This window comes from Phocoena phocoena, chromosome 12 (genome assembly GCF_963924675.1).
Source record: "Phocoena phocoena chromosome 12, mPhoPho1.1, whole genome shotgun sequence".
NCBI lineage: Eukaryota > Metazoa > Chordata > Mammalia > Artiodactyla > Phocoenidae > Phocoena > Phocoena phocoena.
Genome location: NC_089230.1, coordinates 34,831,371 through 34,855,620, shown reverse-complemented (window position 1 = coordinate 34,855,620; position 24,250 = coordinate 34,831,371).

The window sequence follows — 24,250 nt, the reverse complement described above, 5'->3', positions numbered from 1 at the left end:
ACATGATAGAGTAGTTGAGATGATTAAATAATTTAATCTATATAAAGCACTTACCATAGTGCCTGACCCAGAATAACTGCTCAATAAAAAGTTATTGTTAAAAACATACTGTATAACTCATTTATTTTCATTCAAAAAAAAGCAAAAATAACCCATGGTTGTAAGTCAGGAAAGCTATTTCCTTTGGAGAGGAAAAAGTGAGTAGAGATTAAAAATGGGATGTGACGGAAAAAGGTAGAGATGGAGAGATACTGGAAACATTCTGGTTTTAGACTTGTGCGGTGATTACACGTGTGTCACTCTGATAATTCACTCAGCTGTATACTTAAAGTTATATCGTTTTCTGCATGTATTATTTTGATTAAAATGTTTACAGTAAAAAACAGTTATTGTTATTACTACTATCATTTTCATCATCAACAGCATAGTCAATATCAGCAACATCAGCCTTGTTATTCAGCATCAGTCAGAGGCAAAACTCGAACCCAGGTCTCATGAGTCCTACTCAGTATTCTTTCACTTTAGTTTCAAAGTTCTCCACAGAATTTTAAGTTAATAATACTGCACAAAATTCTTTAAAAAGCGCCTTCTTCTTGGGTACCTCTCTCAACACTGGTAACTCTGTTTCAGTAAACATCACTACATATGTAGTTTCCACAACCCGACCCAGACCACAGTCAATTAGGATGAATGTCCCGATAAAAAGCAATACTAACTCTTCATCACAAGTGCAAATAGCAATATTACAGAGCGGAGATAATTCAATACACAATCACTTGAAGACAAATTGAAGTTGACATTTTTCATCAGTCTGGCTGTTTGTGGCGCAACTGTTCTCTAATCCTCCCACATTCTTCAGATAGTAGTAATGATAACTCCCATTTGCATAGAGCTATACAGTTTTTGGAAAAGTTTTCAACTCACATCTTCCTGTTTGATTCTCATTATCTCGTTTTATAGGTGAGGAGAGTGAAGCTAAGGAGTGACTTGCTTAAGGCGACCCAGTTGGCAAGCAGCTGAGTCTGCACTGAAACCCAGAAATTCTGCCCCCAAGTATAAATGTGCCCTTCCAGCTAGAAAGCACTCTCCCCTTAGCTTGACTTCTTACGTATACAGACAATTATTTACAAGACTGTCAAAACGAGATTTTTATTTCCAGACCAGGTTCAAGTACAAAGGAGTTGCCAAGTGAGTTCTTAGAGTAACTGCAAGGCACTAGCATCTTACAAAATAAGTTAGTCTTATTCAGACAGAAATATTAATCTGGTTTTCTGGAGCATTACTAGTTGTACTCCTGCCAGAGATCCTAAGAGACGACTACAAGCAACTCTATGCCAATAAAATGGACAACCTGGGAGAAATGGACAAATTCTTAGAATGGTAAAACCTTCCAAGACTGAACCAGGAAGAAATAGAAAACATGAACAGACCAATCACAATTTCTTAAATTTTAAATTTCTTAAAATTTTAAATCACTTAATTTCTTAACATTAAGTGATTAAAAATCTTCCAACAAACAAAAATCCAGGACAGATGGCTTACACAGGTGAATTCTATCAAACATTTAGAGACGAGCTAACACCCATCCTTCTCAAGCTCTTCCAAAAAATTGCAGAGGAAGGAACACTCCCAAACTCATTCTATGAGGCCACCATCACCTGATACCAAAACCAGACAAATATACTACAAAAAAAGAAATGACAGACCAATATCACTGATGAATATAGATGCAAGAATCCTCAATAAAATACTAGCAAACAGAATTCAACAACACATTAAAAAGATCAAGTGGGATTTTATCCCAGGAATGCAAGGATTCTTCAATATATGCAAATCAATGAATGTACCTGTCTCTACATACTGGTTATTAGTTCCATTTTTCCCAAGTAATTCAGTATGCATCACCTCCACATTCCTGAGGGTATTATCTTGTCTTTTGTTAACTAGCATTGGTTTTCATTTTTCATTCTTCAATTCCAATTCATTTTTCAATATCGAGCTAAAATAATCACAGCAAGTTATAGTGAAAAAAATGTTGAATTTAATATAGGGAGACTTGAATGAGGTCCTGGCTTCGTCAATTGATTGTATGGACTGTATCAAGCTTAATTGTATCAAGCCATTTTTACCCCTGAGGAGCTCAGTTTTCTCCTTCATTCAGAAAAAAATGTTTATTTCTAATTTCTAAGGCTTTAATATCTCTATAGTTCTACAAATTTCTGACTTCCAAACAATCCACAGGAATTCTATGTTGCCAAACACTGAGGTAGTATTTCTAAGTAAAATACACTCTCCTCGCACTCTGGTAGGGAGAGTAAAAGAATCTATAGGCTACAGCACATATAGCTAAGGTCACATTTTATTCCAAAGTAATTCCGTCCAGGTGAATTAAATGAGCAGATACAAAAGCAGTTAAGATGTTACGTATTTGTTCATATTCTTGCTTTAATGTGTAATTTAAAATATATATAAAATAATATGGAAAATTAATATATCAAAAATTAAAATAAGGAAATTGTGAGTCAAATAGACGACCAAGACCATAAAGGTAGACAGAACAAAGACTTGTTTAGATGACAAGTTCTTTACTGTTATTAACGTTGATCTTCATGTCAGTCCTCACATTATGTTTTCCCCATGCTTAAAGATCACTAACTTTTGTATGGGGCAGTGAAGTTATGTTTATTATTTTCAAAGTCAAATATTTTTAAATATTTGTGGCCTTTTCTTACAAAATATCTACCTTATTCAGGAAAAGCCCTGTCTCACACCAGATTTCCTAAGTCCCAGATCATATCTGAAGCACTCAGAATTGGCAATTCTGCATGTCCTTATGAAAATAATGTATTCTCTATGCTTTTTAATGCATATATATCTGATCCATACTTAAATAGGTTTTAGAATCCAAGGTCTGGATCTTTATTGAAATGGTTTTCAAGATATATCTCCCAGTTATATACTACTTTTTGATTCTTTTGACCCCACTGTCAACCCAGAAAACACAAATCGAGTAAAAGCTTGATGGCCATCTTGTGGGGATCTTACAGAGGGTGTTCATGTTTTGGGCAGAGTCTGGCTTTTTTTTTCATAAAAGCTGGTGAAAACTGGGTGTGGACTTCAACCTTATGGACCAGTTCTCAGGAATGAGACAGAATCCCAGAGGCCTGGTTAGATCAAATTTGTTTTGCAGAGCACTAGACAGCAGATATAAACCAAGGAGCAAGCACTAGTTTTATCACAGGGATTACCAGTCACTATCTGAAGAGTATTATTAAACAGAAGATCCAAGAGAAAAATGTAAAGACGTAGACAGGAAATAAGGCAAAAACTCAGGAGCTACAGAGATCGTGAGCAGGTCAGAAATCAGTGTGGATGGTGGCATGTAGTGAAATGTTTATGATATTGCTATCTGGTCCATGAATGAGTGAGGCAACGCTGCCAGGACCTTTTTTTCAGGGGTGGGGAGGGGATGTTGAATGGTACATAGATTAGTGAGCTTAAAGGAGCATTAGGTTGGATATATACCACCACAGCTATCCAGTAGAAAAGACAAAAGTGTCAAACCCTCTTTAGATGTTCTGTATCCTCTGAGGCCACCTTAGCTCCATTGCTTTGGCAAAGTAATCACAATAGGCCTCTCAGATCACTCAATAATTTAAGTGTAGAATATCGAGAGGAGAAGCATGTTTTTGTCAAATTTTGTTTTAGGAGACAATTCTCCATGAGCCTCTTCCATTTTTCCACATCTTATGAGCTGAGGCACTTTCTATTATTGTTCCAGACTGTCTTTTCAAGGATATTTGTAAAACAAAGAGGCTTTGGAAGATAAAGACAGGTTACACACCAGAGCAAAGGTCAGGTTTGCCTATTGTCTCCTGTAACAAAAATTGTGTCCATTTTCAGAGTAAAAGGCAGGAATGGTTACTGTCCATTATAAAAGATTTGGGTCTCCTCATTTCAGGACCTCTCTCCTTTAATACAGCCCACTGCATGGACAGGTATTACCTAATATTTGCACTGTCTTATGAGAATGGGGTGTGGGGAACCACTGCAAGTAAATGCTCGATACTCTGGCTGTTGCTGTTACTGCCAATAAGGTCCTTTGTCTCTGAAGCAGGAGTCCTGTATCTTCTGCCAGCATCTATGAAACTGTGACAGGTTAACTTAGCTTGCAAGGAGTATAAAATCTCAAACAGAATAAAGATTAATTTAAAATAACTTGCTTGTAAAAGAAGTATCTTAAGAGAGACTCATCTCTGTTAACTGCTTCCATGTGAAAAGTGATACTTTACCATAGGCTCTGAAGAATTTAAAAGCTTGAATTTCATGTGATGTTTATCTATTATATTTTATACCCCAAAAATATTGGCTTTATATAACCTTACTTCAGAAGCACAGGCATACCTACTGAAAAGAAACCCATTCATACCTATAGATACATTGAATACATTATCTCTACCCTAAATGAGATTTCCTCTTAACTGATAAAACTTGGATTTAGAAATCTCATAAACTTTCCCCTTTGGCTTTGAGTTTCACCTCAGTTATCCTTGACCTCTACTCCAATTTGCAATGAATTTTTATTTATGTCCTTAAGATATTCAGTACATTTGCAAGTCTCAAATGGTAACCATTTATAATTGAAGCATACCAACCTATTGTTTTTCAGTTATCACATCTACAGCACTTACTTGTCCGAGTCAGTACTGTAAGCCTTTCATTAAAAACTGGAGGAAACATGAGCCACATCTACATGGTACTCTTTACAGAGGTCCCTTGTAATTTGTTAAATTCATTTTTTAATGTTATAGCTGGATTGGGGATGTCATCCTGGAATACAGTTTGAGAAAGATGCAGAAGGGGAGGAAGAAGGATCATAAAATACAGACATGAAAGAAGAAACAAAATGTAGGGTCTTACATTTAATTTTAAGCAAAGAGGTCAGTAAATTCAAGAGGAGTCCATGATGGGAGGAAATAGAAGGAGCAGAGGTGACAGGGCAGGTGGTGGCCTGAGGCAGACATGCTAGTACACCCCAAACTTAGGTTATTCTATTTTATCATTTTACTGTCCCAAACAACTCCATCAATACAAATGCACTACCCTATTCACTTCAGCAAATCTTGCCAACACACAGTAAGTTTTAGTTTAAACACATCACACAGATGTTTCCATTCAGCAGAGAAATCTGAGAATTTTCATCAGGATATACAAAAATTGAGTCTGGAAGTTTGTGGTCTAACAAGCCCTCCCACTCAAAAGCAAAGGCATTATCGCTGAAAAGGCTGTTGACGAGGGGACAGAAGGACTGAGAGGTTTCCTAGATGATGGGAAATATCACACCCACCCAACTAATCTGTGTTATGAATCAAGTCATCTTTCTGGCCACACCAAATTGTCCAAAACCAGATTTTTGTGCTTCCTCGACTTGGTGTCACAAAAAAGAGGAACTGTTTATTTCAATAACAGCACATTGGAATTCATGGTTTTGGTTTTTTCTAGGAATGCATGACAGGGCCCCGAGTAAGCAGGGCTCTTATTTCTATCAATGGAAGTTTTCCCCTAGAATATACATTTTAAACTATGATTTTTCTTTTAGTTTCTAATTTTTCACTTTCTGCTATTTATGCAATAAAAGTCATTGATCACCTACTATATTTAAAGCATTTTACACAGCACAGAGTACCAAATGATGAATAAAACAAAATCTTTGCCTTAAAGGAACTTAAAGGGGGCAGTTATCTTTGGAAACAGACCATCATAGAAACAGACACATATTGCCACGCCAACAAAAATATTTAGGTTGTTAGTTGGTTTAACTTGCCGCATTTATTAAGTGATTTCACCTACCAGAATGAAAGACATTTTATAACTATTACATATATATACATATATAAAAAATTGTTACTATGCTTTTGCAAAGTTGAAAGTGATATAGAATCACAAGTGGCCAGGCTCATTCTTGTCATTCATTTTTATTAAACTAGAAATATAAAGGTACTATAAATACAAAAACTAGCTTGGATTAAACAAATAATAACAATAATAGCTTGTGGTTTTTCTATAACCACTATAAACCCCATTCTCCAGTCATGCATTCAGCACTTGGTCACTCTTTTCTGCCTGTATAAAGGAGCAGCTAAGTCATTCTTATCTTATTGTGAATTCACTGCCATCATGAGGTTTGCATTTTTGAAAAAGTGAATCCAAGGAAAGTAATCCAAGGAAGGCTTCAGACGGCTTGGCCAGGATAGAGATAATATAGGTGTTGAAGACCCATCCTACAGCCATCAAACAGCATTACACAGCCATCTAATAAATGTATCCTTTCGACAGCCACCCTCTGTTGTTGCCCACGGGATAATTATTACAGTGGCATTGCAGGCTGCAGACAAACTGCAATTGAGAAATCTGTATCAGATCTGTTAGGAGACACGGACAAAAATTCAAAGATCATATCCTCGAATGTACCTCTATCCTATCACCCTCTGCTTCAGACAGTAAAGCCACCTCACGTTCATTCATATATGGTCTGCACTTAATATCTGGAGCAGCCCTAGAGGAGAAGAGAATCAGTACATGAAATCTAAATCCAAGCCTCTAATTCTCACCAGTCATTGTGACTCTTACCTCCTCTACACTTATTTTACAAAAGCGAAGATACCTCATCTTCAACCGGTCTTCAACCGGTCTCATCTTCAAATTCGGTCTCTGTTCCCTTTACCCATCTTTTCTCTCCTAGAATATTAACTCCCTCTCCCTACCTCCAGCGTGAGCATTATTTCAGTTGCTTCTGAACACAGCCTATGCACCCATGGCCTCACCCTTCTGTTTTCGCCCATTCATGGTCCCTAGTCCTCCTGCGGTTCTTAGCTGGAAAACCTCCAAACTTGTATCAAGGCAACAAATCCCCCTTCTTATTTCTTGGCAACAAATACACCTTCTTATTTCTTAACACCCAGGAAATAAGAAGAAAGTCACTTACTGTGAAAGCTGTGGCCTCTACCTATTTCTGGTTTCTGCCCTCATCTGCGATGTTTCACTTGACCCTGGCCTTTGCCTCTCCCTCCTGGTTGCTCGTGTTAGGCATCCAAATTTTCACATCTTTCCTTAGCCTTTATGCTTCATCCCACTCGCCCCAGCCCCAGCACATGGTTTCTTCCTAACTACCGCCCCACCTTATTCTTAACTGCATATTCACGGTGAGCTTCCTTTCCTTCCTTTTACTTTGTTGCTATTCTGAAGAAATCCGTGATCATTTCTTTCCTGGACTAATGCAACTTTCTAACTGCTCTCCCTGCCCGCAGTCTTGCCTTTCCCTAGCATCTGCCCCCTTATATACAAGATATTTTCACTCGAATCCTATTTCCATATGCTGGTAACTCCCAAACCCATATATCCTGTCCTGAATGATCTTCTAACTGCAGATCCATAGTCACAACTACCTTCTGAATATCTCCAAGGGGACACTCAGCAGATTTCACATGCTTAACATGTCAAAAACAAACTTTTAAATTCCCACCCTGTAACCTACTCTCCCCTGCAGTAAGGTATTGAAACACTAGTGCAAGTTAGAATCTGTTACTCATTGTAGGCCCCTTCCTCTCATTTACTAGTCTCCCCCAGACATCACATATAATCTACTGCTAAGCATTGTTACTAAACCTCTCAATACTTTTTGAATCTATTCTCTTCTCTGTAATCCTCTTACTAATGTTCAAGTTTTGTCATTTTGGGTCAGAATCATGAAAGTATCCAACTAACAACTCTTGCTTCCTCAACCCCACTCCCCATCAATGCACCTGCCATGGTGATGCCAGAGCAATATTTCTAAAACATACATGGGTAATTCAGTATGAAAAGGCTGGAAGTCTCTGACAAATCTTCCCACCCTTCACCACCTAAAAGAAATGAAAAGATGACATACACTGGAACTTAAGACCAACAGCGAACTAACACCAGAATTTAGGAAGCATTTGAGAAGAATCCTCACTAAAAGGAAAGTCAGGCACTGCCCACCATAAGGAGGAGGAAAGAATATACATTTGTTGAGTACCTACCATGTGTCAAGTCATCTAGTGGGGGCTTTAGACAGGAATCCAATTCATCGCAACTCACTGGATCCAATGTGTACTATCCAGAGGGAACACCTATATATCCCTGGTGGTAGGTGCACGTTTTCGAAGCAGGCAGGGGGCTTCTTTCCACTTCTACTGCCCAATCAACCATTGGGACCTCCCTTTCTACATCTGGTCTAATCCTGAAAATCTAGGAAACTGGGTAGGAAATAGAGTGTGAGCACGGTGGTGACAGCACATTTATTTCTAGAACGGATACTTCTTACAAGTGAGTCATTATAGACATAGGTAGAGACAAGATTTGTGGAAGCAGAGTATATTGAAGATTGTAGTTTTTAATGTACTTATGTGCTCAAAATGACATGTAGCAGACAGTGGAATGTAAAGGTAGATTAGATCTTAGATAATGACACTAGATAAACAGTTGCATAGTGAAAACTAGGCAAGAACTCTCTGTACCAACCAGACATTATGGCCAGAAGTCTAAGAAGTAGACTTAACCATCACTAAAGTAAACATACCCTGAAGTACAAGGGGAATGCACATACCCAGTGTGTTAGCAAACACCAAGAGTAAATAGACAGAAAACTAAAACAAAAATAAAGAAAGCTGGACTTCAGGAAAAAACAATAAAAAGTAATGGTAACCTGAGAGAAGTTACATCAAATTTAACGCCCAATGAAAGAAAGAGAACTTTGAAAGAATAAATTTAAAATGTGTATATTGGGAATTTTAACTTAAGATACAAGAAATTAGAACATTTATGAAATAGAGGAGAAAGCCATAAGGGTGAGATGAAAACCAGCAGAGTAAGAATCACAAAAACAAAGATATAGGTAAGATAAGAGAGGATTGCTTTCTTAAGCTAAAATGCAAAAAACAGAATTAAAATTTGCATTGGAAGACACAAATTATGATATTAACACTGTGAGAAATAAAACCAGTAATGTAGTGGACATCCTTGAAGCAGTCTTCAAAAATACTATGAAAAAAGAAAAAACCTAAATGGTGGGTATGTAAGCAAGGTAACAAACATCTAAACAACCAACAAAAGTTAACACTTACAGAGCAGCTTTCAAAGCACTTTACATGCATTCCATTCACTCAGTTCTCTCAACAATCCATCCCCATATTTACAGATTTCGAAATTGAGAGGAAATGACTAGCCCATGGTCACAAAGCTAGTAAGGAGAGACTTACAACTAAGGACATCTGGCATCAAAGTCTGCTGTTTATTCATTGCTATGCTATAATATCCAGGGAAAAAAACAGTCACAGAAAAAAGAGAATTTAACTGATAAGGGATTTAAAAAGTTACATTATGGATTTATTATCCATAATGATAAACATAACCTAGACAAGAAATTTACATGATGACTACAAAGAAAAAGAATAGCTGACATAGATCTTTTCTGTAATAATAACTGGCAAAAAGAGTTGAGGGAAAACTTTTTGTCCCAATAATTTAATATTCAGCCAAGTTAGTATTCATCTGTGAAGGTAACTGAAGATAGGCAAAGGTTCAGAAACATACCTTCCTTACAACACTTATTAAAAAAAAATATAAAGATGCTTAAGAAATATTTGCATCATACAGTTAAGTGAGAAAAGTAGATTATAAAACAACAGGTATCATGTGTCTTGTTTTGAAAAAATGTATATCATTACAAACATATTCACGGAAAATATTTTAAAAGTTATATAGCAAAATGTAACATGTATGAAAGGGTTTTTTTTCATGTGAATTTCCTGTTTGTATTATGTAATTGCTTGTGTCATAAAAGAATAATAAAAGGTAAAATTAAAAAAGGTTTCTGGAAACTAAGAGCTGAGTCAAAACTTCATAGGTAATCATATTATTTAAAAAGATGGTTAAGTGCTAAACTCTATTAAGCATAGAATCAAATTGAAATACTCACTTGATAATAAAACATGAGAAACCACATGAAAAAATAATTATTTGCTAATAAAAATCTTATATAAAAGTCAATATTTTTTAAAACATCAGTACCTCAGTAGCAGGAAGAGTTAAAGAGTAAAATATTCGCATAGTTCATAACACATGTGGGTCCAAAAGCTATCATGAGGAAAGAATAAAAGCAAGCACTTTTAGAAGAAGAAATTTTAGTGGCTGGGAAACATGGAAAGCTAATTGTCTTCTTCAATTAAGGAAAAATAAATTAAAACAGCAATGAAATTTTTTTTCACACATGGGCTTGGCATAAAATAAAGATTTATACTATCCAGTGCTGTTGAGCTTAAAATTGTTGAAACTGATCACAGTAAAAATGGGTGCAGAAGGGGCTTCCCTGGTGGCACAGTGGTTGAGAGTCTGCCTGCCAGTGCAGGGGACATGGGTTCGAGTCCTGGTCTGGGAGGATCCCACGTGCCACGGAGGAACTGGGCCCGTGAGCCACAACTGCTGAGCCTGCGCGTCTGGAGCTTGTGCTCTGCAACAAGAGAGTCCGCGGCAGTGAGAGGCCCATGCACCATGATGAAGAGTGGCCCCCGCTCGCCGCAACTGGAGAAAGCCCTCGCACAGAAACGAAGACCCAACACAGCCATAAATAAATAAATTAATTAATTAATTTTTAAAAAATGTGTGCGGATGATGGGAGATGTAGGATTTGGGAGTAACCAGGAAAATTTACAGTGTGCATAACATTCACCTCCAGCAATCTCACTCAGTACTTCTGTATCGCAGAGAAATATTTGAACATGAGCACACAGCACATAGAAGCACCTGCAAAATATTTATTGCAGCATTATTTGTAATAGCAAAAAATTGGAAGCATGTAAATGTAAGTTAAAAGGGAATGGGTTACAGCAATCCCACCCCTGGGCATATACCCTGAGAAAACCATAATTCAAAAAGAGTCATATACCACAGTGTTCATTGCAGCACTATTTACAATAGCCAGGACATGGAAGCAACCTAAGTGTCCATCGACAGATGAATGGATAAAGAAGATGTGGCACATATATACAATGGAATATTACTCAGCCATAAAAAGAAATGAAATTGAGTTATTTGTAGTGAGGTATGGACTTAGAGACTGTCATACAGAGTGAGGTAAGTCAGAAAGAGAAAATCAAATACCATATGCTAACACATATATACGGAATCTTAAAAAATAAAAAGGTTCTGAAGAACCTAGGGGCAAGACAGGAATACAGACGCAGATGTAGAGAATGGACTTGAGGACACAGGGAGGGGGACGGGTAAGCTGGGACGAAGTGAGTGAGTGGCATGGACATATATACACTACCAAATGTAAAATAGATAGCTAGTGGGAAGCAGCCACATAGCACAGGGAGATCAGCTCAGTGCTTTGTGTCCACCTAGAGGGGTGGGATAGGGAGGGTGGGAGGGAGACACAAGAGGGAGGAGAAATGGGGATATATGTATATGTATAGCTGAGTCACTTTGTTATAAAGCAGAAACTAACACACCATTGTAAAGCAATTATACTCCAATAAAAAATTTTTTTAGAAAAAGGGAATGGGTTAGATCTTTATGGTACATCCATACTCTGGAGTACTGTGTTTGAAAGAATGACATAGAACACTGTGTACTGGCATACAACAATGTCCAAAAATCATAGTTTATGAAGAGATCAAAACTCAGAAAAATGTACACAAGCTTAATTCATTTATTACAAAACTCCACAGAGCAAAATATGTGTGTGTGTATATATACATATATGTTCATCTGTCCTAAATGTATGAAAATGTCTATTAAAAATCTGAAAAAAGGAAAAAAAATGTGAATTTTTAAAAATTCCTACATTTTTATAGTTCTATATGGGATTTATTTTAAAATAAATAAATAAATTATATATATATATATATATATATATATATATATATATATATGTCAAAACCAAGGTTTCCTATAAAACAGAGGCTATGTTAAAGATTAAATCTTTGGGACTTCCCTGGTGGCACAGTGGTTAAGAATCCGCCTGCCAACGCAGGGGACACGGGTTCGAGCCCTGGTCCGGGAACATCTCACACACAGCGGAGCAACTAAGCTGGTGCACCACAACTACTGAAGCCTGCGCGCCTAGAGCCCATGCTCTGCAGCAGGAGAAGCCACCACAATGAGAAGCCCGTGCACTGCAACAAAGAGTAGCCCGTGCTCACCGCAACTAGAGAAAGCACAGGCACAGCAATGAAGACCCAATGCAGCCAAAAATAAATTTAATTAATTAATTAATAAAAAAAATCTTAATGCTTCACTTGGGAAGGACTGCAATCAATGACTGCAAGAGTGAATGAGAGAAACCAGAAAATGAAGCAAGGAAGCAGGGAAAGCAAAGACAACATGGGCCTGTATGGAGCTGGCACAGTTTCACAGGAAAGGATAGCCAGGGACATGTCCTGGCAGGCCACATGGAACATCCATCCCACATCAGAACAGCTGGGGGTGGGACGAGGAATGAACTAGAGAATCAGCTCTCTCTCACCTCCTATTCCTCATTGGTCAACTTTTCCCTCACAAGTTAACTCTGTACTTCTGGGTTGTATTAGTCATGACATCTGACGAGTCTTTGGGAAAGGCAAATCTCATGCCCAATGCTCAGTGCTCAACTGAACACAAAACCAGTGGGGGGGAAAAAAAACCAGTGGGAAGAGATAAAATTGTCATGCATTTAGTTGAGTTGAGCCTGGTTTAGATGCTGCTGTAGTTCTGCCTTCATCAGGTGCAGTAAAACCTGACATCTTGCCAGGGGAACCTGAGACAGTAAGGGATATTTGGGGATGAGGTGACTCCACAGTATAATGGTCAAAGATCTCCACTGAGCAAGTAGCCAAGACCCCAGGAAGTACATGACATCAGATGAATGTGGGAAGATGCATGTATGTTTAATTCTACCACAGATATATTAAATTATGTAAGTATACTAATTACAGAAATAAAAATAAATAACAAAACAAACAAAAAAGTTACTAATACATTTTTACCTTCAATATAAGGGAAACTAAGAAACTAAAGCATATTTGGAAGTGTTTTAATTCTACTAGTTAACCAGGAGTAAAATTTAAAATGGGATGCTTACTTTCCAAATTCCTGGACAAGTAAAAACCAAAATATAGTTCATCACTAATAAAAGGAGACTCCCAGGAAGCACAAAAATCAGAAAATATAAAACAAAATACTAAAAAGGAAAAATCATACATTTAAATTATGCTAAATGGTCAACTTCCCTATTAGAAGACAAGGATACATAATATTAAAGCAAGCAAACAACCAACCAGTATCCAAATATTTATTGGAAAAACCTTCCTCATCAGTTCTGAGACCTCTCAGAGCACAAACTAAGATATTAACTTCATTTCATGCAAAACATCTCCAACTGTCAATAGAAGAAGAGCCCCCAAATGAGTAGATGAATATAGATGAATAGTCTTAGAGTCTGTGCATGAAATCTGACAGCCAAAACTGAGTAATTTGGAAGTTTGAATATAAAAGCTTCATTTAATTATTTTAATGGAATTTATCTTATCTATAGTTATAGAAATATGATTCTATTTCCTTGTTTTCTAGTATGAAAAAATTATTTTATAAATCATGGAAATGACAGTGCATTGAGATTTTTTTGGTGGGGTGAGGAGAGAAAAAGTGAAGGAAGAGTGTGAATCCTTATGCTTATGGAGAAGATTCTTTGAGAGCTTTACTTCTCTATGTGTTTTGCATTTTTTAAAATCTTGGCACAAAATTGAACAGAAGTATAAAGGCAACAAGAGAAATATACCAGTAATATTTCAGATAAGACTTTTGAGAGAGTTCATTATGATTAAGATAAGTTCCTTATTTCTGTGCCTCTGCCCCAACATAGCTTTTTTCCCTACAAACGTTTTATATATTTTTCTGCATTATTGTAAATAAAACTTAATCTTTTTTTTCCTCTCTAGTTCAAAGATCTTTAGTGGGTTTTCCAAAGCCATATCTAAATGTTTGAGATAATTATTGCACTACAGAAATTTACATATGCCATCAAAGTCTTTACCATTTATCCTCAGGAAATATTACAGTTAAAAGAAAAGATACTTTTTTCTGTTCCATTATTTCTATCCTTGATATAAACTGCACCCCAAAACATACAAAATATGAAGAATTAAAACCATATATCCAGCATAAAGGCAACAGAGACTCATGACTATAAGTAGTGTATAGGTTACTATGAAGACTACTCTTCTGGCCCTAATTTTTTCCCAAGGAATGGTCTTGGCACTGGCTTTATAAGTCTTTATAGATAAACACATTCGCTATGATGTGTTCAGTTCTAGATTCTGAACATTTTTATGGTATTAGTGTCTTTATTCCAAGATATTCAAGCACTAGCTTTATCAGCCATTCATTTTAAGAGCTTCCAAAAAGATTTGAGTTCAGTACACATAAACACATCCATTTGTCAGTTAATCCATACTTTTCAGACATTAAAAGAAAAAGAAATGAAGAAAGAATAAAGAAGGAAAGAAGATGAGGACACAATCTAAAATCCTGAAATACTGAAAGTAGGTCAATTCTATGACAACATCATAACATTTATGTTCACTTTATCAATATTGGCCATAAATATGTTATACTTTACCACCTATATTATTATCAATAGCATAAAGTACCAGCCTGAAATCCAAGTCAGCTCTGAAGCCAAGAGAAAAGAATGATACCAACCACATCATGAGGGCAGAGAGCCAGCTGCTCCTTAGTAGGGTCACAATGGCTTTTTAATATTTAAAATATTCCTCTATCATTTAAAGGTACACCTCAAACTGTGAAAGGAATCATCAAAGAAGATACAGAAACTGAGACTCTAAAATCATAAATGATACTAATTATCTCTATTATGAAATTCTGTTCAGAGTTTTAAGGTAAGGGATAAAAATGTTTTTTTGTTTTCTACCATATCAATAGTTTGATTTCATAAACGAAAACATCTTCATTCTACAATGAAGACCTAGCAATTGCACAGGGAGATCAGCTCGGTGCTTAGAGGGCTGGGATAGGGAGGGTGGGAGCGAGATGCAAAGAAGGAGGAGATATGGAGATATATGTATACATAGAGCTGATTCACTTCGTTATACAGCAGCAACTAACACAACATTGTAAAGCAACTATACTCCAATAAAGATGTTAAAAAAAAAAGACTTAGAAATTAACCTGGAAGGTAAGTCATCACAAAGCCTCTGCAGTCTACGTGAGACATTGCACACTCCACACTGCTCAGCCTTACAGAACTCCAAAAAAGAGCAGCTGAACAAAACATAAATCCAAAGGACAAAACTAAAATACAGAGTGCCGTGAAATCCTACCAGAGCTCATCCTTGCAAATGGCATTTATCCCGCTTTAATACTGTGTTTCAATCTGGCCTTTAACATCAATCTTTTTGACACTACTGACTCTAGTCTACTATATTACCATTAATATAACAATTTTCAGATATATTTTTAAATGGAGATAAAGTTTTCTTACCCTAGTCATCACATCAGTCCAGAGGAGGCAAAAAGAATTGGGGGGGAGGGGGGAATGGAGGGATTGGAATTAAGCAACTTGGATAAGAACTCTGCCATCCGCCCCGAGCTGAGCTGAGAGGTGAGGAGGCCACCCCTACGTGAAAGAGATTCAATATCGGAGTATAAGGAAGAACACTCTGCCCACGCCCATTGGTAAAGCCATATATGTTCATGGCATGATAATATGAAGGACATGATGATGCACAAGGCCCTCATGTCCAGAAATCTCAACCCCACCACTTAATATTTTATCATCAGGGATTTATGCCTTTGCAATTACCAAGGGAAGGGATCCCACAGCGTAAGCTGACACCCAAGAGGAAAGAAATGGCAGCCACTTGAAGAAAGAAATCCAGAAAAGCTAAAATACAGGATGAAAGGTTTGTGATGAAAAAGGCCACTGAGAGAGCAGGTAATTGTAAGTTACAAAAAAAAAAAAAGACAAATTCCACATGTGTCACTCTTTTCCCTGGATAAAATTCCATTTCTTAGTAGAGGAGAAGGACCAGTAAGAATCAAAGCAAATAAAATACGTATTGAACACCTAGCATATAAATGTCTTGTTGTAGCTGTGGGCTCTAAGGAAGAAACAAAATGTAGAAATCAAAGTAGGAAGATAAGAAGGAGACATAATAATAGAAATCAAGGTTACAATAATTAAGAAACTGTGAAGCAAAATTCTAATACACATTTTGGACTAAATGTGAGAATTTCTAATTCCACGTTCAGCTCTATTTAGAGATGTGATCCTGTTGTGATATGGAAATAAATTGGTACCTGATGAGAAAAATGCTGGCAACTCCTCATCTCCAAGAGCTACATCTACAGGAAATTAACTATGTGGAAACGTTATGCAGATCTTAAAAAGCATTCACTCAAAATCTGCTTTGAGTAGATACCAATTTATAGTTGCCAGAGAATAAAATCAAAGCTGTGTGATTTCTTAGAAATAAATATGTAAAGGACAAAGAAACACAAAATAATTTTTCCTCCCTCAATCCCTAAAGAGGAAATTTCCTAAAACTATTTCCTTACAGATACAAGAGCTGTCTCATCATTCAAGCATGAAGCCTGAAGAATTTCAATTAGTGATACTAAAACATGTCTTCTTAAATAAGTTTTTAAAACTAGGTGTTTTTTATTCAATAGCATTCTTTTTTTCATGTTTAAATAAATGTTTGTTGAGCATGTCCCATGAGCAAGCCATGTTGTTTAAAATGAAGAATATAACCAGATCACTTGATCCCTACACTTAGAGAGCTTTAATGTGTGTTGAGGTAAGACATGTCAAAGAAACAACTCTAAGGCAAGGTAGAAGATGATAATGCCGAAAGAAAAATGAAAGCAAAATGCCAGGAAAGTTCAGAGGAAGCAGAAATCATTCCCGTAATGTTGGAAGGTACAAGACGTTTTTCATGGAGCACACACCAGCTGAGTAGGACCTTGAAGAACATGTAGGATTTCTATAGTTGTAGAGAGCACTGGAGGAATTCCAAATGAACGAAATAGTGCAATAAAAGGAGCAAATGTGAAAAAACCCAAGAAGTGTTTAAGGGAAGAATATGTAGTCCAGTTGTGTATGTTTAATGATGGTACAAGTATTGTAAGAACAAAACTCTAGACTTAACAATTCTTCTAGAAGTTCCTGGCTCATACTCAGATTTTCAAGGCATGCTTTTATACAAACAATAAACTATCTTCTATTGAAATAACATCATAAAATTTAGATCTGGGCCTTTCTAACTCAACCCTCTATTTTAGCAGAATTGAAAAACTGACTTTCAAAGAAGATAAGTGGCATTTCCAAGTTCATACAGATAATTAATGGCAGCGCTGAGACTCATAGTGGAGCTTATATTCTGGTCTGGAAGGAAAGATTTTTCCTGGTCCATAAATACTCTCTTACTCCACACCTTCCCTCTCCATTCATGCCAAAATATGCACTGGTTCACAGGCTGACCCATGCAGTCTGTAAGGGAGGGACAGGGTATTTTCTCTGTAAGATGCTAATTGGCTCACACAAGGAGTCATTCCCTACCTTGGCCTCATTAGCTCCAGCTTCTCACCAACTCCTGGACGGGACCCTTATTAACAAAGAGGGTCAAACAACGATGTCAGCAAGAAAAGGAATTTCTAAAATGAACCAATAGCAGTTGAAATGCATGAAATATAACTTTCTTAGATTTGACTCCCTCTAGAGTATGTTGGAGGGAAAGACTTGATCCAGGGAATTCTTTTTCAATACACATTTTAAAACATGGAAAGTTCTTGATACAATACTCCCCCTCCTCCACAAAATCTACAAGTTTTCTTTAAAAAGAAAAGCCAAAACAATTCAGTCATTCTTAATGGAGAGAGCTAAAATGTTTCCGGCTGAGTAAACTCCTGATTTATATCTCTAACTCATCACCTGCTGATACCAGGACCAGAGACCTCTAAAGTCAAGTCATTAAATACTGGCTCTGTGATTTAAAGTATTAAAATTCCAAATTCACAGTAATAGCTTTACTGTGAGGCAGCTAGTGATTTTTTCTAATGGGCTAGCATTTAATAAATGCTATCAAGTAAACGATCATGAAGCCTTTATTTCTACAACTTAAAGTTCACTAACCAAATTCAAATGATATTCAGCTTTTTCACATGTATAACGAACATACATTCATTTGTAAAATGTGTAAATGCTATGTGTTGTTTTATGGCAAGATATATATGTATGGTTTCCATACTGCAAAAAGGAAAATCCGGGACTTGCTTAATTCTCCTAAAATCATAATATCTGAATACATTCAAGAGATTCTTTCACCCGTTTTGCATTCTCAATCTCAGGTAGGCTTATTCAACATAGAAGTTTTCTCAAGGTCACTGAATCATTAAGTATCACACATCAATAACAATGGAGGTATTTATGGAATCCCTCAAGGGAATGATACTTATGCTAGGATAATCAAATTACATCTAATCATTTTTGTTCTTTCTAGCAGGAAACCTACATAAAGTACATATATATATATGTACATATATATGTATACAGATATAGATGTATTGTAGTTATGGATATAGATAGATATTTTAGTGACCTGTTTAATGAGCTTCTGCTATTCTAGGTTGGTAGACCCTATTAAAGTGTTATTTTAGTATCTACCACCCCAAAATTTAAATAGCATATTTTTGGGAGAGGCATATGCTATGCAGCTTGTGGGATCTTAGCTCCTGGACCAGGGATCGAACCTGGGCCCCAGCAGTGAAAGCACCGAGTCCCAACCACTGGACTGCCAGGGAATTCCCTAAAAAGAGTATTTAAAGAAACTTGAAAATAACATGAGAGAAGAAACCATAAAATCTTAATTTGAAAATACCTTAACAGTCACCCGAATTTATGTAGGAATTCTACTCTGCAGGAAAACACATTCCACTTCAGGCTGCTCTCATGGTCCAAAATGGCCCTTATGTCCTTCCCTCTCAAAAATGCTCCTCTCGGTGAAGAAATTTCTCATTAGGCCTTGGGTCCCCAGCTATTAGTTGATTAGTAAAGTACTTTGGCTTGTCTACTAATATTAATAATTAACTTGATTGATTAATATACATTAAAGGTGCAGAGGAAAGTCATGCTGGTAGGAACCTGTAACGAACTGGTTATTTATTTGGACACTCTGGTACATTGAGAGTTCATTTTGACTTCATTGAATACTGCAAAGCAGATAATTTCTCACTTTCTGCAGGAGTGAGAGAGAACTCCTTTTTCCACAAGTTGCAAAATGTAGTGACTAATCTTTATTATATTGTGTTACACAGTTATGTGATGACTCCTGACGTCCACAGACCATTTTCCGTTGCACAGACTGGACTCACTTGACTTTCTGTTTATTTAAGTGACACTTTTGTTTGAAATTCTGGGTGCTTCTTATCCCTTTGAGTCACACACTGTGTCTGGGAGCCTCTGCTCTGGCACTTTTAGCACCTCATTAATTACTAACTGTAGCAAAGTCCTGCTGTTTTGCAACTCCTCTGCCTTTGTTGGGAAAATCACAACCCCTTGTTAGAATGAGAAGGCAGGACAATAGTTATCTGCCAAATGTCCAGTTTGGAAGCATATTACAAAGGCTAATTATCTTAAGGTCTTGTAATTTCCCTAGATATTCAAACTTGGTAAGATAACTCATTGTGTCTCTGAAGTACGTTTAAGTTTACCAACAGGAGAAATCCAGGGAGCTTTTGCATTCAGCTAACTAAGATTAAGAGAAGTTAAATGATTGTTAAAGCTATAAGTGAGAAAAAGTGATGAAATAGAATATAGTCTCCTCGTTCACATAGGCATCTTTTAGCGGGAGAGGCCCAAAGCTCAATACCCACAGGCATAATAGCACTCCCAACTTCTTTAGCACTTATTGTCTGAATCTCCAGTTTGACTTTCAGTATGTGCTCCGCTTCAATGTTGTTTATTTTCTTGTGCATACAAGTTCTGACCATCCGCCCCACCTCCCTCAGAGGCAGGGGCTGTATCCTTTAATATTCTTTTTTTTTTTTAATCTGTAGCACATAGCAGAGCACTCCACACATTTCTCTATGTAGGTATTTAAAATACACGGTATTTTCCTACTACAAAACTATAACAAATAAAAATCTAAATAATTATATAAATCAATGCAAGGTCTTAGAAAGAACAAGGTCTTAAACGACAGCTAACAATTTTATGAAGGATTAATCTGTCAGACCAATTTGGTGTTCTATGTCAAGAGGGCCGATATATTGAACAGATGCAATGAGCATACTCCACACCAGTATTAGAAATGTGTTGTTGCCCTTTGCGTCACATATACCAATAAAAAGACTACATATTCTTGAAATCAGTATTCCTCACTTTGGGGGTTAAATAAAAGAAATCCAAAGGACAGCTTTCCACAGTACTGAAGAACACCTACTCATTCCCTTCACGTTGAACCCTAAGACTCTCAGTCATGTTAACCATTCTGATTTGCTCTCTGTCTTCCCCGAAATACTCTGGTTATCTTCTCTGAAATGTTCCCTTTCAGCACCACCCCTTTCCCAAACAAAGAGATTTAGAGTTGTTGAAAATTATTCACTGATCTAGGTGCAGCAGGGGCTCTTGATAAAGTTAAGGGGACACAGACTGATTTGAGCTCTACCCACCTCCACCTCTGCTTAGACCCTATCAGATATTTTGGAACGTATATCTCATCCCACATTCTCTCCTTTCCATGTTTACCTCCCTGCTTTGTGGGTCTATTCCCTCTCGTCATCTGGTAAAAGGATATAGGGGCACTGACTCGAACCTCCTGGGAAATGTTGAAATCATACAGATGCCCAACAACCAGAGATTCTGCTTTAATTGTGTTGAAATAGAGCTCGTTCATCAGGACTTTGAAAAGCTCCCTCAAATGATTACATTGTGAAGCAGCTTCTCAAACCTTAATATACACGCAAATCACCCAGGAACATGGTTGAAATGATTCAGCAGATTGATTCAGCAGGTCTAGAGTGGGTCCTGAGATTCTGCATTTCTAGCAAGGTAATCTCTGGGGTGCTGCTCTGTGGACCACATGTGAGCAGCAAGGCTTATTAAACTGACATCTTTGGGAACGGAGCCAGAGCTAGAGCTAGCACTTACTCACCCGCCTTCCCTTCCGCTCTCCTTCTCCCCCACATACATTACTTATATATTTTAGATTCCAGTGGTGAGTAAGACTAATAGCATGGAGGGGAAGATTGAGAATAACCTGGCAACCTGCCTCGTTGGAAAAACAATTAGGTGAACAAATGTGACAACACGCCATAGCGCCTGGTGTGGACACTGGAACGTGAGCTCTCAGGAATTGCTGCTGAAAGGGAATCTGAATGTTCTGAAGGGGCAGATGCACAGACTGGGTCATTCAGTTGGTCTCAAAGGAGAGAGAGAAAAATTCAAGCGTAAGTCTTTCTTTTGAACAGGAAGAACTTCAACACCTGAACTACCCTTTCCCTACATCTTCATCAGATTTGCTTCAGAATCTGGCTTAACACCCAAGTCTTTAAAGACTGATACCTTGACTGCACTGACCTACTTCTGCTCATTTCTCTGTAGTCTAAAGAGGAACCTTTGTAACCTTTTTATGTCCTCCTCGTAACTAAATTATGAGCCCCTGGAGACCTGTGTCCATCATTTCTTTGGTATAATTTTCACAAAAGTTAATACATTTATGTTTATTGTCCACATAGCAGACATTCATCATTCTCACTAATCGTTAGTCTGGAAGCAGAATCCAAGTGATTTTCATACATTGAAGTAATTTGAAAATAAGTGACAATTTCAGCAGTACAAGTATAGGGTATTACATGGAATAAGCACATTGCCTTATTTAATTGAGGAGGGTATAATTTTTTTCCCCTTAAGTACAACTGAATAAAAAAAACAGAACAGGGGCACTTGTATAGCAAATCCATATTGGAATTCTCTATTATAAAAACAAATATGGGCTTCAGTTAGGAAAGTAAATAAAAAAATATTAGCTCTTCCTTCTATTATATTCAGAATTCATCTGACCCTAGACTCTGCAAATGCAAGTAAATGAAAGTCTATGAGGAATTATTAAAAGAACCAGAATTAAAATGTTTAACTCAAGGAAATGGGTAAATTCATAATATTTTAAACTGTATTAAGAGTTCTTCCTTTGAAAATGGTAATGAGAAACAAAGGCAATGCCCACAGAAGGTAGTAAAGGAATGTTGAATAAATGTGAGTGAACAAAAGAATGAACTAGTGAATGAATGAGTTGTTCTCAGACTCCACTGATGTGAAACAAAAGGATACAGATTTCTAAAACAGCACAAGTGATGAAACATTGAATGCTAAATGAAACTGTGTTCAGAATCTTGGTGTGGTCAAAAATATCCTAGTAATGAGAGTGACTGGGCTTTAGTCTCAGCTTTACCAATGTGACCTTGGGCAGGTCATCTCATCTTTCAGGTCTCAGTTTCCTCATCTACAAAACAAAATAATATATATAGGGCTTCCCTGGTGGTGCAGTGGTTGAGAGTCTGCCTGCCGATACAGGGGACACGGGTTCATGCCCCGGTTCTGGAGGATCCCACGTGCCGTGGAGCGGCTAGGCCCGTGAGCCATGGCCGCTGAGCCTGCGCGTCTGGAGCCTGTGCTCTGCAACAGGAGAGACCACAACAGTGAGAGGCCCGCGTACCACAAAAAAAAAAATATATATATATATATATATATATATATATATATATACTAAGTGATCTCTAAGAGCCCTTCCAGTTCTAGAATTCCATGAATTTGGGGAGTCAAATTAAAGTAAAACTTTCATTAAGAACCAGAAGTTTTACCAGTTTTTAAGCAAAGATTCTAGTTTGGTTTTGAAATTTCAATTCAGTACAGAAAACTTATGTTGGCATAAGCTGCATTAGAGTGAAATAAAATTTGTTCTGTATTTTTTAAAGCTTGCAAAGAAGATTGTAAATTCCTCCCCGCAAGGTCTTTAAAAACAATGCAGACTTTTGCATCTCAAGGATGCCTTTTGTGTTCTCCTGCCTCAAGTTCAAGTGTCAAACAGGTTTCCCTATTGTATTCCAGCTCCCATCCAATGGCGGTCACAGCAGAGAGCCCTGTATGTAAAGCAGCCTGAAGCCCCTTAGGACTTGGTGTTCCAGGGTGCCACAGTCACAGCAATAAGGTACACTTCAGTGGGAGGGAGTTGTAGCACCAGACTGAAATATTGGCCAAGTATGAAAAATTAGATTAACTACCAAACCCTTCAAGTTCTCTAAAACACATATATATTAATTCATCAATAGCAAACATATCTTACTCCAGGGGATTCAGCTGTGCCATCTTTCAGTCAATTTTGCCCATTATCAGTAAGAGCCTATTGAACCTTACCTTGTAAATTATCCATTATTTTTATTATGATGGAAATTGTCTATTTTAATTCTCTTATTTATTCTCCTTCTGCACACTTGTCTTGACTTACATATACTAAGACCTATATTGACTGAAGGAATCAGAATTTGACTTAAGGGAAGTCTCAGTAGCCCTATAACTACAAAGCTGTATTTCTCACTCATGCTGTATGTCTAACATAGCCAACAGCGCGTAGAGAATGAGAGGGCTGTTCACCATAGTCCCCCAGGGACCTAGTCTGAAGAAGGCTTCATTTTGTCCCGTGCTTCCATGAACATCACAGCACTAGAAAGAAAATGTGGTAAACCTGACTCTGGTTCTTAAAGCTTTTATCTTGAAGTGACTTAGTGTCACTTCTACTCTCATTTCTTTCCACGTATACATTCTATGCCTAACTTTAAAGGGAGGGAGGGGGAGGGATATGAAATCTCTGTACATGTCTAGAAAGCATAGCGAACGGAGATAAGACTATTTGTTGAACATTCATGTGGCTACCACATGAAGCCATGCCAGGGCTGGCATTACAATTATTATAGGGAAACTCCTGTGCTCACTTTCAACCCATACTTGAGTGCTGTACAAGATGTCTCCAGCTCCCAAGAAGGTCTGTCCTTGAACTATTATGTTAGGTCCACCAGCATAGGGAGGAATTTTAGTTCATCCTCTGATCTTTGATTATAAGTTCCTTATGGACTTTTTACACAAGGCCCTAGATATCCGTAACAATTGTATCCCTCCTAT